Consider the following 12,594-nt stretch of genomic DNA (forward strand, 5'->3'; position numbering starts at 1 on the left):
CAGGTGCGTGTTGAAGCCTAATTTTCAGAACCATGTAAAAGAGTTGGCTAGGAATCATAACCTGGTCATCTTAGTAATTATGGAGACCAAGCTCAATGGAGCTCGTGCAAAGGAAATAACAGATAGGCTTCCTTTCGATGGTGCCATCCACACCGAAACAATTGGGTTCGCAGGAGGCCTTTGGCTGCTTTGGAATTCTGATATTGTGGAGGTGGTTCAATTGGCAAATATAGAGCAAGAAATCCACGTGGAAGTGAAGGTACTTGCTACTAACCTCTCTCGGATTTTCTCTGCTGTTTATGCTAGTCCTAGGAATGCTGAAAGACATATTTTGTGGGAAAACTTAATTAAAGTAGTTGATCTTCATAATAAACCGTGGGTGATAGCTGGGGATTTTAATGAACCCTTGTTGGATGAAGACAAGTTTGGAGGAAGGCCTGTTAGCATATCTAGATCCCTTTTATTCAAAGATTGCCTTGATAGGTGCAATATGGTGGATTTGGGATTCTCGGGTCCCAGATACATGTGGACTAATAGGAGGGAATTGAATAACCTCATTCAAGAGAGAATAGATAGGTTTTTCATGAATCCTAGTTGGTGCCTCTTGTATCCAGAAGCTAGAGTCTCCCATCTCACTTGTTGCAATTCAGATCATTGTCTAGTGCTTCTAGAGATTGTTCCTAGACAGACCAATTTCCTTAATAGGCCTTTTAGATTTAAGAGTTTCTAGTTGTCCGACCCTTCTTTTCCTCAAGTGGTGACTAAGGCTTGGAATTGGGATGAAAACCTTTCAGCCTTTATTGTCAGATTCACAAAAGATGCGATGCTCTGGAATAAAAATCAGTTTAGGAATATATTTGGGAAGAAAAGGAGATTAATGGCTAGACTTAATGGAATCCAGCGGGTTTTAGCTTCCAACCCCCAATCCTCCCTAATTGGCCTGGAGAATCAGCTTCATAAAGAATTGGATGTAGTGCTGAATCAAGAGGCGGAGTTGTGGGCCTTAAAATCTAGAATTAATTGGATGGTGATGGGAGACCGAAATACTTCTTTCTACCACGTTTCTGCTCTTGCAAGGAGGAAAAGGAATACAGTTACCATGGTTAAAAATGAGGTAGGGGACTGGTTAACGGAGGAAAGAGAAGTAATGAACCATTTTAGAGAGGGGTTTACTAGGCTGTATACTACCAGCCAAGTCAAGGCTGCTTGGAGTCATAATCTTCGGAATGGCTGGCAAATTAGACTCACGGAGGAGGAGAAGCACAGTTTAGATCAGCCGGTGATAGATGCTGAAATTGTCACTGCCTTGTGGTCTCTTAAGGCTTTCAAGTCTCCAGGTCTTGATGGACTCCATGCTGGTTTTTTCCAGAGATTCTGGCTCACTGTGGGGGATTCCGTGAAAGAGGAGATTAGGAAGGTTTTCCTATGTAGGAAAATTCCAGCCTATTTGAATAGCACAAGTATTGCCCTTATTCCCAAGATCCAAAGCTCGGAATCCATTACTAGCTACAGACCTATTAGTTTGTGCAACTCGGTGTACAAAATCATCACTAAAATTATAGTGGGGAGGTTGAGACCTTATTTGGATAAATTAATAGGTCCTTGCCAAACGGCTTTTGTCCCGGGAAGAAGAGGAGTGGATAATGCTATTATTGTTCAAGAATTGATCCACACTATGGGTAAAGCCAAGGGCAAAGGAGGATATATGGCATTAAAAATTGATTTAGAAAAAGCCTATGATGAATTGGAGTGGAGTTTCATTAGGGATATGTTGATCCGGTTCAATCTTCCAGGGAATTTAATTGAGCTTATTATGAGCTGCATTTCTTCGATCTCCACCTTTTTACTTTTTAATGGAGGGGCTCTAGAGTCTTTTCATCCCACTAGAGGGATTAGGCAAGGCGATCCGCTATCTCCGTACATCTTTATTATGTGTATGGACTATTTGGGGCAATTAATCCAGGAAAGGTGTGAAGATAAGTCTTGGATTTCTATCAAAGCTTCCCGAAAAGGGCCAGCCTTCTCACATCTATTTTTTGCAGATGATCTTGTCCTTTTTGCCAAGGCAAACATGGAAAATTGTCTTGTAATTAGAGAAGTGTTGGATGAATTTTGCAACCAATCCGGTTAGACCATAAGTGAAGCTAAATCCAAGGTATTCTTTGCTCCAAATGTGGATCGTAGTGATAGAGAAGCTTTAAGTGACATTCTCAGTTTTCAGTCAACTCCTAATTTAGGAAAGTACCTTGGCTTTCCCATTAAGCATAGTGGTGCACCAAACCAGGATTTTAACTTTGTGTTGGAAAGGGTTAAGAAGAAACTTGCAGGTTGGAAAGCAAACCTCCTCTCCATGGCTAGGAGGTCAGTTCTAATCCAAGCAGCCACTTCAACCATCCCAGCTTATGTAATGCAATGCAACCGGCTCCCAGGAAAGATTCTAGATGGCATAGACCAAGTAAACTGAAACTTCATTCATCAACCAACAAGAAGAGTATGCATTGGGTGGGATGGAAAAAGGTCACTACCCCTAAGGATGTAGGTGGGCTGAGCATCCAAGCTGCAAAGGGCAGGAATACGGCACTACTTGCTAAATTAAATTGGAGATTTCACACGGAGAAAGATTCTCAATGGGCTAAATTGTTGAGATTGAAATACTGTACTAATCAGCGTTTAAACTCCAGAAATGAAGCAAGGTTTCCTTGTTCTCGCACTTGGAGGAGTATGAAGAAAGGGGAAGCTGTTTTTAAGAAAGGAATCACTTAGGTCCCGAGGTATGAAAGCAGCCTTAGTTTCTGGCATGACAGCTGAACCAAGGTAGGAATCTTAAGAAATATCATCCAAGGCCGCCTAACCACCGAGTCTAATTTGCTCAAAATTAAGGATGTTGCTAGTTTGGAAGGATGGAATTGGAACTTGTTGCAAATGGAGACTCTTGAGGATGTTAAAAGAGAGATTCAAGCTACCCCTTTCTCGTGTGTAGTGAGAAATCAGGACAAATTAGCTTGGAAACCTTCTCCTAAAGGTTCTTTTGAGCTTAGCAGCGCTTATCTCCTTGCTAGTGAGCCCCTCCTTGATCTGGCCTTTCAAGGGAAGTGGATTTGGAAGTTAGATACTTTGCCGAGGATTAAAACCTTCATTTGGAAATGCATGCACCAAAGTATCGGGGTCAGAGATTGCTTACAAGCTAGGGGGCTGCAAGTTGATAATTTTTGTCCCCACTGTCATAATAGGCTAGAATCCATCCTCCACGCTCTTCGGGACTGCCATGTCCTCAAGACAATTTGGCATCAGCTAGGTATCAGCTACCAGGACACAGGTTTCTTCTCGGCCAACATTCAAGATTGGCTTATGTCTAATTGTAGGGATAAAGGTGCCCGAAGTTCAGGTCAAGCTCCTTGGAACCAAATCTTTATGTTTGCTATTTGGACAATTTGGAAGGGCAAGAATCAGCTGGTATTTGAGAACAAGAATTTAAAGTCAAGTCTTGCCGAAGACATCATCCACCGAGCTTTAGAATACTTTCACTGTGTTGGCAACCGTTGATGACAAAACGTAAAATCTTGAAATAGCTGTGCTAGGAAAAACCTTGTAGTGGCTGGTTGAAATTAAACACGGATGGTTCATACTTGGGGAACCCAGATTTGGCTGGTGGTGGAGGACTTCTTTGAGATGAATATGGCAACTAGATTGGGGGGTTTTCTAGAAGGATTGGCATAGCAAACAGCTTCACAGCTGAGTTATGGGCTCTGCAGGATGGCCTCCTTTTATGTCGGCAACTGAATGTGCAAGCTGTGGTTATTGAGTTAGATGCAAGTGCCATAGTTGATGCCTTTACTCACTAATCTGTAGCTAACACCATTGTGTCCTCAATTATGGATGATTGTAAGCTCTTGATGGACCAAATCCCCCAAGCATCCATTAGACATGTCTACAGGGAAGCAAACAGAAGTGCAAACTGGCTCGCAAATTTTTAGCTGAACTTAGATTCTGATTTTGAGTTGTTGACTGGTCCGCCTGTGGACCTTATCTCTGTTCTAGAGGCTGATAGCCGTGGTCTGTATTGTAACAGACAATGTATTGATCCTGCCTTTGTTTCTTAGTTTCAATGATATTCCGTTTTCTACCCAAAAAAAAAAAAAAAAGGTACTATTTTCAAGTGTCCTAGCAATTGTTAAAACATGTTGTGCAGGAGAGAGCTAATGGCTAGTGCCAATTTCCAAGTGGAGTACCTATGCCAACAGAAGAAGGAAATAGCAACACAGAAACTGTGCGATCTTCAGAGCCCACTAACCTGCCTACTCAAATAGTCGATGGCACTCTTGATTCTGATTCAATAGTTTGTATAAATAACACACAACCCAAGAAGCACAAATCTTTTGCTCCAACAGCATCAGGTCATAAGAAGAGAGCATATGCCTATAAAGATGGGGAGACGATTGAAAATGCTCTATACGAGATATTCTCAGCAACAAAGTTCAAGGCTATGCTAAGGAATGAATGCAATGAGAAAACAATGAATCAAAAGTGCCTGGAGGACTTGCAGAAGTTGGAAAAGTTGGATGACAGAGTTTACAAAGGCTGTTAATGTTCTTAGGGATGATAAAAGTGCAATTGCATAGGGATGATAAAAATGCAATTGCATTCATGACAATAAAGGGACCTCAACGATTAACCTGGTTGAGGTCTCTATGGCAAGCATAGTTACAATTGTAATTGCAGATTCTTTAATCCCTCCTTAAGAATCTTACACTTTTAGGACACAAATTTACGAGACTGTTGTTTTTTCTTTTTGTTGAAGAAGTTTTTATATTTTCCATTACTGTTAAAAGTTGTTATTCATCGTTCTAAAACAAAAAATTATCAATCTGTTTTTGCTTTCCTAGCGCAAAAAAATTAATAGGCCGGATATCTGGATTATCCTCAAGGCAAGAGAGTATGTAAAAAGAGAATATGGTAATGGTGGTATAAAGGTAAAAAGGCCAAAATCAGAAACTAGAATAATTTTTAAGACCTCCCGGCTAATGGGTAACTTGGTACTGTTGAGAACCTTGGATAGCCTGCTAGCCAGGTGGATAAGAACATGAGCTGATTTTTTTTTATCTATATGTGCCCTTGAGCTTCTGCACCTCTCTCCAAGAGATATGATTTGGTATCCGAATCGGCTGAAGGAGAGACTCTTGATATCCCATGCCAAATCTTTAAGGCCCGTTTGGTTGGAGATTTTTAATACTGTTGTTTAAAATGATGTGAAAATTGTAGTTTAAAAAGTGTTGTAAAAACACGTGTTTACAATATTCATAAAGCAAAACAATGTGTTTGGTACCATGTTTGAGAGTTTCAACTTATGATATCTACTCTTGATAATAATTCTTTATTATCAAATTAAAACACCAATCCATTTTTGATGTAAGAGGGGATTGAATTCTAAATTTCTTATTTAACTATCAGAGACATTATGTAGGAAAAATATATATTGTGTGTTAAGTTATTAGTTAGTTGGTCTCATAATACATTTCCAACCACGGTTATTACACCATATTTTCAATAACTTTAATGCCCTACTTTTTGCATTTGTATTAGAACTTTATTCTCTCTCTCTTGTGTGTGTGGTTCTCTAAAAAAAAGTAATGCATTTGTAAAATTTATGTAAAAAAGTTATATATATATATTTAAATAAAGTTATTTTGATCTTTTAAAATGTTTTTAAAATTACAAATGACAGACATGCATAAGTGTCAACCTAGTTGGAATGTACACATTTTGTTGTGATACAATGATTTTCACCTAATATGAATAATGAATGCATCAATATGCTTATTTATTTCAATTAATAAAAAGTAAAGGTTTTTTAAAAGTATCTTTAGTAGTTCAATTTGACAATTTGTGTTTTGTGATATATAATATAATTACAATTTCTATTAGCTACATAAAAAGAGGCAATGCCTCTACAATGTCATTTTGGTTTATTGAACCACTTTGTCCTCTTTTTCTTTTTTTTTTTTTCTTTTTTTTTTTAATTTTAAGTTTTGAACAGTAGCTACAGTTTTTTTTTAGTCTTCTGTTTATACTTTTTTTCCCCTTTTATATATATTATTATATTGACACAACAAATTTCACAATATTTTCACAATTATTGAGGTGTCAATTTCTTATAAGTCAAAATAAAATAATAAAATATGAAACTGTTACCAACAACAATTGAAAATAAATGTTTTGTGAAAATGTTGTGACACTTGTTAGGTGAATGTGTAAAAGCTACAGTACTTTTAGTTTGTTCAACATGTACTCTTTTTTTTTTTAGTCATCGATTTGTGCTCTTTTTTCTACTAACTATATAAAAAGAGGTAATGCCTCTACAGTGCCACTTTGGTTTGTTCAAGTGGCACTATAGCTATAGTAGCTAATTTTTTTTTTTTTTGTAATTTTTTTTCTTTTAAATATTTATAAGAACCTGCATATATTGTTATACCGACACAATAAATTTCACAATATTTTTATAATTATTGAGGTGTCAATTTCTTATAAGTCAAAATAAAATAATAAAATATGAAACTGTGACCAACCACAACTGAAAACAAATGTTTAGTGAAAATGTTGTGACACTTGTTGAGTAAATGTGTAAAAGCTACCGTACTTTTGGTTTGTTCAATATGTATTGTTCATAGCTTTTTTTTTTTTTTTTAGTCATTGATTTGTGCTCTTTTTTCTATATATAAAAAGAACGAATAGGCTCATGAATAGTGTTATAAACAGTATTTTTGGTTTAGTGACTTGCCTTTTTCCTCCTTTTTTTTTTTTTTTCCTTCAAGTTCATCAACCTGGTTTGAGCTTGTTTTTTTTTTTTTTTTAAAGGATCTTTATATGTTTACTTTTTACTTGTAATGTAAGCTTACATTGTATACACACAAAAAGTCGCAAATATTATATACATTTGCAAAAAAAAAAATTGTACAAATTTTGCAAATGTATACAACATTTACCAATTTTTATGTGTTTACAATATAAATTTACATTGTAAGTGCAATGTATATTTCTATATATATATATATATATTATATAAAAAGAGTGAATAAGAAAAGTTACAGTAATTTCGCTACAGTATTTTTGGTTTGTTTAACTTTCACACTGTTTTGTTGGCTTTTTTTTTTTTTGTTTTTTTTTTTTTTGTTTTGTGTGTGTGTGTGAATGCATAAAGTTGTAGTATATTTGCTATATTATTTTTGGTTTGTCCACAATAATTTTTACAACACTTTCATAACAAATCAAATGTAGTAAATTGTTATTAGTTATAATTTAAACTTACCAAAGAAACTACTTTTTTGCCCACCAATAACAATTTGTAGTAACCTACTACTTATAATTTATTGAAAAAATGTCATCGACATAACATTTTTTTGTGTGAAAAATGTTAAGACATCTTGATGTTGTCACAATATTTTCAAAACTGCTGAGCTGTCAATTCTTTACAAGTTAAAATAAAATATAACAAAATTATAAAGGTATTATGAAAATGTTGTGTCATTCTGTTGTGTTTTTAGAAATTTTTGTTGGTTTAATCAACTTTGTTGAGCCAAAAATTCACTATTCCACATACAATTTTCTTGGGTTGACTTTTTGTATATTTTTTTCTTTACACACTATTTTAAGTAAAAACACATAGTTTTGCACACAAAAACTTAGAAAAAATATTTTTCATCCTTTATGTTTGGGGTAGTTTATAATTCTTCCTTAAACTTTAAAATCAAGCAAATTTTCCCTTAATATTTTGGAAAAGAGCAAATATGTCATATTGTTATTCTCTTAGTTAAACCCTAATGAAAGCTTATGATTTTTATAATATTTTATTGTGTAATGTCTAAATTACTCATGCTAAATTTTAACATCCTAAAAATTTTCTTTAAGTATTTTGAGTTTTAAATTATAAAAATTCTTAAAAAGTTAAAATGATGATATTCGATGACACAAGCCTTTTGTTATCTTTTTTATTTTATTTTTTTTAATTTTTTAGCAAAACTCAGTTGTTTATTGTTGGAAGATGATAATATTCGTTATCATTCTAAGAAGTTTTTAGAGAATAGATATATTATCTTTAGCAAGTAGGTACTAAAAAACTATTATAGTAAAATAAATATTTATATGTTAAATAGTTACCCTAACTTTGTGGTTGGTCAAAATTCTTAAATGAATGAGATTAACTTTTTACGACATAATTATGAAATTTTTTAAAATTAATGCCTCTTTTGATTAATGTAAATCTCTATATACTATAAAAATCAAATGATTCATATCTTATTTTATAATACAAATAAAATCTAAAATTAACTTTAATTATTACAATACTTTTTTTTTCACGATAAGCATGTGCCTTGCTCGTACTGCCCTAACCAGTTTATTAAAATTTATGTACCCATTAAAGATCCGTTAAGAGCCTAATAAAGGCTCATTAAGAGCTCTGAGCACATGGGTAGACATTAGGCCTGGCCTAACTACCTAGCATGCTAAAGGCCTAATTGCACGGGCTTTTTCTCTTCAGCCTAGGTTGCCGAACTCGTTGACTGGTCAATGGCCTACCCAGCCCATGGGTCGTGTAAAAATAGGTTGGGCTGGGCCATTACCAACCCAATTCCAATTATAAATACGAATATTAGGACTTATTGGCTAGTGTATTTTTCCAACTTATTTATTCACTACTTTTTAAATCCTTATTTTTCCTAATTATAATTTCTTAAAACCTTACTAAACAGATCTCTTTTAAAAACAAGATATTCCAAATAAATACCTAAAAGTATTAAAGAGAGAATAAGTGAATAGAGTTCATACTCACATCATGTCAGGAAATACAATTTATCTAAACAGCATATTGTGTGAGTGTGAATAACAATTTTGTGTCCATTGGAACAATTATATTAAGATTATCATACAAACAAATAATTGGTATGGTATAAAATATCTATATATGCTGTCTTTCTTTGTTAAAAATAGAAGATATATAATTTTTTATCCTTTTAATAGTACTTTATCACTTGAAATAATGGAGGAAGCCAAAATTTAACACAAAGATGTTATGAATTCAGGAGAATAAGGTTTATATGTTTGTGCAGTGAAAAATTGGTAGTGGATATACTTGTGAAAAAAACAATGGAAAGGCGGAAAACACCAATTCACTAGTTTTTAATAGTGAAATAAAGAATTAGCTCCTTTTAATTTGTTTTCTTTGTAATTTTAAATTTCATTTCATCGATAGTGTTCTTAAGATTAAACATTTCAATCAGAGTTTCAATTTTTACATTTCGTGTCTATGGCACCTAAGCGTAAATCTACTTCGTCTCAGAACCCTCTTCTTTTCGGGACATCGTCTTCCTCTGATCCTACTCTGTCTCATATTCGGTTCTGTGATGATGATGCCTTCAAGGCATTCTCGGAGAACTTTTCTAGACGAGGCATTTATTCAGAACGCCAAGTCATTCTGTTGGACTTTGTTGACACCGACCTTCCCACTATCATTCACAGTCGAGGATGGGAGTCACTGTGTGACATCCCAGTCACCTGTCCACTCGTGCTTATTCAGGAGTTTTACTCCAACATGCATGGGATTGATCGTTCAGTATCTCTTTTCTTCACTTGCGTTCGAGGTACGCGCATTCCTATCACATCGCAACTTGTTGCGGATGTGCTTCAGGTCCCTAGGATAGAGTTTCCTGACTATCCTAGTTGTGAGCGTTTGAGGACTATGTCCAAGGATGAGCTTATGTCTGCTTTCTATGAGCGCCTTTCTGTTTGGGGTGAGCGTTAGTTTACACCAAGTAGACCTTTTGCTAAAGGTCCTAGATTCATGAACATGGTGATGACCTTTGTTTTGCATCCACTCTCTCACTACAACTCCATTACAGAGCCTCGTGCTCGATTTTTGCTATCTCTTCTTGAGTATCTTACTATAGATTTTCCTTCTCATTTCATTCTTTCTATTATAGATGTTCATCTAGATTTGGCGTCCTGTGATAAGCTCATCTTTCCTTCTGCTATTACGAGAATCTTATGCCACTTTTCTATTCCTTTTCCCTCTTCCGATCATTTCACCTTCATGTGTGCCATATATTACTTTACCGTTAAACGTAGTGAGGCCCAGTTTCAGTTGAGGCAGTCGGATTCAGCAGCTCTTCCCTCCCGTTCAGCTCCATCCTATTCTGCTCCATCCACATCCGCTCCTTCCTCTTCTTTGGGTGATGTGACTTTAGGAGACATCATGGTGCAGCTGCAGTGCATGGATGCTCGTCTAGATACACTCTCTATGGAGTTGTATCAGGTGAACGTTCGTGTAGGTCATATTGCACGGCGACAGGCGACTATGGGTGGTTTTTCTTTTGAGGCTTCTCCTCCACCACCTCCTCCCGTGGCTTCTGATTCTGAGGATGAGGATGATGATGATGGTGATGACGATGATGCTTCGAATGATGCTGATGGAGATGCTAGCTTTACCGATGAGATGTCTACTTGATACTCTTACCCTTTGTCACTTGTGACAAAAAGGGGGAGTAGTTTTGGATATGAAAGTAGTCATTCTTAGGGGGAGAGTTAGTATAGGACCATTTTGTTAGGGAGAGTGTTGATACGTTCTAAGGGATGTAGTGAGGATATTATGTATTTTTTCTTTTCTTTCATTTTAGATACATTATTCTTGTACATGAGGTCTTGTGACCATTTATAGACATACATTGTACTTATCTTCTTATTTATGTTGATGTATGTTTTTTTCTTTCACCTACCCCTTCATGTGTTGTTTCTTTTCTCTCTTTATACACATGTTTCTTATTACTTGTATGCAATCTATTATTTCCGTTTCACACAAAGATGTCTTGATGAGTTTTGTTTAAAGTGTTTCAAAAATACAGGTTGTCAAAGTTTACTTGCCATAAACTCTCTTCTTGCAAAGTTTTTCAAGAGTTTGTGTTAGGATAGATTTTATTGTATTCAACAAGTGAATATGAGTTGAGTGATTTATGACTTCTCTTATATGTTCATTTGTTTGTTGTGGTTTTGTCACGAATTGCCAAAGGGAGAGATTGTTAAGACATATGTGTTTCACTTGTTAGGAACATATGTCACTATTTTATGTAATTGACTTATCCTTTGACAAAATGCACTTTACTTGTATTTGGGTAGATTTAGGATGTGTTTAAATACTTCAAGAAACCATGTTTCAAAATCAAGTGTTGAAGCCTTCAAGTCTATCCAAGAAAACAAGCTGATAGTGCAAATTCATTAAAGCTCGATAGGTGGCTTGACAGCTGCATTTATCGAGCTTAAGAAAGCTGTTCAATTCCCGTTTGCTCGACAGCTGCTCGACACCTTCTATCTGTCGAGGTTTAAGAATTTCAGAATTCTGATATGATTTTCTTGGGATCCGTGAATATGTTTTTGGGCTTTTTTTTCTCCTAACCCTAGACATATAAACGGATTATTTTCAGGGCCGTCAAACAGTTCACAAGTTGCACAAGTATTGAGCAAACTCTGTTCAAGCAAATTGTGACCGGAGATGAAGTTCTTGCCCTAGTTCATCTCTTTCTCTTGAAGAAGTTGCTGTGTATATGCATCGTAGGCTTTTATAACCAAGCATCTTCTTGATCTTCATCGTGTGGATGAACTGAAAATTTTTGCAACCAACAACCTTCCTAGTTGGTGATTGAAGTCGCGTATTGGGATCCGCGCAATTGGTTAGTCACGTACTTGGGACTCGTGCATCAGAAAGGAGAACTGTTACTACAGAACAAGTCCAATTGGGTATTGGGGTAAGGGTTCAACTGTAGGTTGGTAAGGTACTTGAGATTTCTTTACTTGTAACCGCTTGTTGTGATAATAGTGGAGTTTCGAGAGTGGTGACCTGAAAATCACCCGGTGGGGTTTTTGCCGTTAGGTTTTTCTCATTCGTAAACAAATCACCGTGTTATTTATTTTCCGCTGCATAATTAGTTTATTAGTGATTTGTTTGTGCTATTACGCGTTTGCATGATAAATTGATTAATTAATAATTTGGCTAATTAATTAATTAATTTCTATCACAAGAGGTCATTCAGTTTGTGGCCTATCAACCATAGCCTTGCTTCGCCAATACAACACAATGCCATTACTTCTTTACAAAACACCTGGTGGCAAAAGGCCTAGTGCAGTCCGAGTCGTCCAAGCCAATGGCATATCAAATAATAACACTTCACTCACACCATTTGGAACCATTTGGGTTGTTGATGATCCTTTGACAGAGGGTCTAGACCCAAATTCAATGGTGATTGGTAATTCTCGTGGTGTCTACGTATCGGCAGGGCAAGACGAGTTGATGCTTGTAGCATACCTTGATTTTGGATTCACTAATGGTGAATTCAATGGCAGCTCTATTAGTGTGCTTTCTAGGAATCCAGTGGCAGATATTGAAAGAGAGTTGCAGTGGTTGGTGGGCGTGGAAAGTTTATGATGGCTAGAGGATTTGCTAACCCTAAGTGCATTTTTTTCAATGAAAGTACTGGTGATTCCATTGTAGAGTACACAATGGTGCTGAGACACTACTGATCGAGCTAGTTAGGATCTAAGGATCTACATCAATGC

The 12,594-nt window shown here is 35.9% G+C and overlaps 1 pseudogene; it reads left to right on the top strand.

Annotated features, from left to right (window-relative positions):
• Nucleotides 1-9,298: 9,298 nt before the first annotated feature.
• On the top strand, nt 9,299-12,558 carry LOC126705160 (dirigent protein 4-like; annotated as a pseudogene).
• The last annotated feature ends 36 nt before the right edge of the window (nt 12,559-12,594 follow it).

The sequence above is a fragment of the Quercus robur genome, chromosome 11 (assembly GCF_932294415.1).
Source record: "Quercus robur chromosome 11, dhQueRobu3.1, whole genome shotgun sequence".
Taxonomy (NCBI): Eukaryota; Viridiplantae; Streptophyta; class Magnoliopsida; order Fagales; family Fagaceae; genus Quercus; species Quercus robur.